The sequence below is a fragment of the Nematolebias whitei genome, chromosome 1 (genome assembly GCF_014905685.2).
Source record: "Nematolebias whitei isolate Nwh7 chromosome 1, NemWhi1, whole genome shotgun sequence".
NCBI lineage: Eukaryota > Metazoa > Chordata > Actinopteri > Cyprinodontiformes > Rivulidae > Nematolebias > Nematolebias whitei.
Genome location: NC_056498.1, coordinates 46407486 through 46409503, shown reverse-complemented (window position 1 = coordinate 46409503; position 2018 = coordinate 46407486). Strand labels below are relative to the sequence as shown.

The window sequence follows — 2018 nt, the reverse complement described above, 5'->3', positions numbered from 1 at the left end:
CTTTTAGCTAGTGTTTTGTTACTTTTACTCTCATTTTTCTGCTTTTAGCTAGTGTTTTGTTACTTTTACTCTCATTTTTCTACTTTTAGCTAGTGTTTTGTTACTTTTACTCTCATGTTTCTACTTTTAGCTAGTGTTTTGTTACTTTTACTCTCATTGTTCTGCTTTTAGCTAGTGCTTTGTTACTTTTATTCTCATTTTTCTACTTTTAGCTAGTGTTTTGCTTCTTTTAGCTTCTATCTTTTACGTTTAGTTAGTCGTGTGTATCAGTGTTTGATTGTTTTTAGTTATTTTGAAGAGCTTCATCAGATTCAACCTTTATTTCTGCAGGTTAGTCTCATTGAGTCTCCAGGACTCGTTTACAAGAGAGACCTGATTTTAACAGATGGTCTGAGATTTAGTGAGCGGCACTCTTAGAATAAATATTAAAGTTTAAATGACTTTGTGGCAACAAGCAGTTTATATTGTATTTGTTGTGTGTATTTTATTTTGAAATCAGAAACAGGGGGAAGTAAACTTCCGCCGTGACGCTCGGTGTAATCGCGCGGCACGGATTAGACGCAGCTGCTCAATCCGGGGGATTGACGGAACTGCAGCGGCAGAAGTTCGTCAGAGAGGAATCTGAACGAACCGAACCTCGGTTCGGTCGAGGCGGGGCGTCTCTGTCCTCTCCGCCGTGTCTGTGTCAGAGACCGGAACATGCCTGAAGCGTGACGGTAAACTGGTCCAACGGGAGGGGAGGACAGGTGAGACGGTTTCATAAAGAAGTCCCACCTGGACATGGAGCTGCCGCCTGCTCACAACAACAACAACAACAACATGCGAGGAAAGTTCCTGCGAGCCGGAGTGTGACAGAACCCGCAGAAAGGGTGAGTCCTCCGAACTTTACTTCTTCTACGTTTTAGATGAAAGAGCGCCGCAGCTCGAGTTTTATCACGAGTCGCGTGAAACCGACACTTCAAAGGAGGGACAAAGTTTACATCCGCTTTATTTTGGTGGATTTCGAGCTTTATTTTGGTGGATTTCAGTTTCACCGTGAACTTAATGGAGACTTTTGGCCAGAGGGAGGAGCCGCACCCAGAGCTGAGACCAGAACCAGAACCAGAACCTGCATGTTCTGGGGCCAAGGTTCGGTGGAGATGACGCGTGCAGGAGGTGCTGAAGTTCATGTTTTAGGTTAAAAAAGGTTTTAAAATTAGTTTTCAAACGCTCTGGTCCTCCCTCTGTAACAAGTTTCCTGCTGCCTTTAGTTCATGGAGACTTTAAATGTTTTCAAGCGTTTCCTCTAAAAATACAATTCATTACAAATGTTTTTATTACTAAAGTGGGAAAAGTCACGAGAGCAACTTTAACAACTGAGTTTAAATGGATGTTACTAGAGCTGAATGTCAGCTGAAGAAGCCAAAAAGTAGAACACTAGCTAAAAGCTAGCTGTGAACTCAAAGTAATATAAAGCTTGCAAATAGCAACAAAAGGCTAAATAAAAGCTAAAAGAAGCAAACATCTATTTAGTGCTGAATGGCGCTTTTGCTGCAAACAAAAAATTAACCAAGTGCAACATAGGTGCACCTAGAAGCTGTAAATAGCAAGAGGGTATCTGAAAGCTAAAAGCAGCAAAAAAGTAAATAAAAGCTAGGAAATACTAGCTAAAGTTTAGTTAAAAGTAACTCGCTAGGTAGCTAAAAGTAACAAAAACCTAGCCAAAAGTATCAAACATCTAACTAAACGTAGCAGAATTGTAACTAAAAGCAACAAAAAGTTAGCTAAAAATAACTAAAAGCTAGAAAATACTAGCAAGTTAGCGAAAAGTAACTAAAAGCTAGGAAATACTAGCAAGTTAGTGAAAAGTAACTAAAAGCTAGGAAATACTAGCTAAAGTATAGTTAAAAGTAACTAGCTAGGTAAAAGTAACAAACATCTAACTAAACGTAGCAGAATTGTTACTAAAATCAGTAAAAAGTTAGCTAAAAGTAACTAAAAGCTAGGAAATACTAGCTAAAGTTTAGCTAAAAGTAACA

The 2018-nt window shown here is 39.1% G+C and overlaps 1 protein-coding gene across 1 annotated transcript in view; it reads left to right on the top strand.

Moving 5' to 3' along the window:
• The first annotated feature begins 515 nt into the window (after positions 1-515).
• The window catches only part of LOC119410978 (protein FAM83H), a 15874-nt gene continuing 14371 nt past the window's right edge, over positions 516-2018 (top strand). Inside the window, exon 1 of the mRNA XM_037677900.1 lies at positions 516-869. The gene's annotated coding sequence lies outside the window, so the exon portion shown is untranslated. The remainder of the gene's footprint in view (positions 870-2018) is intronic.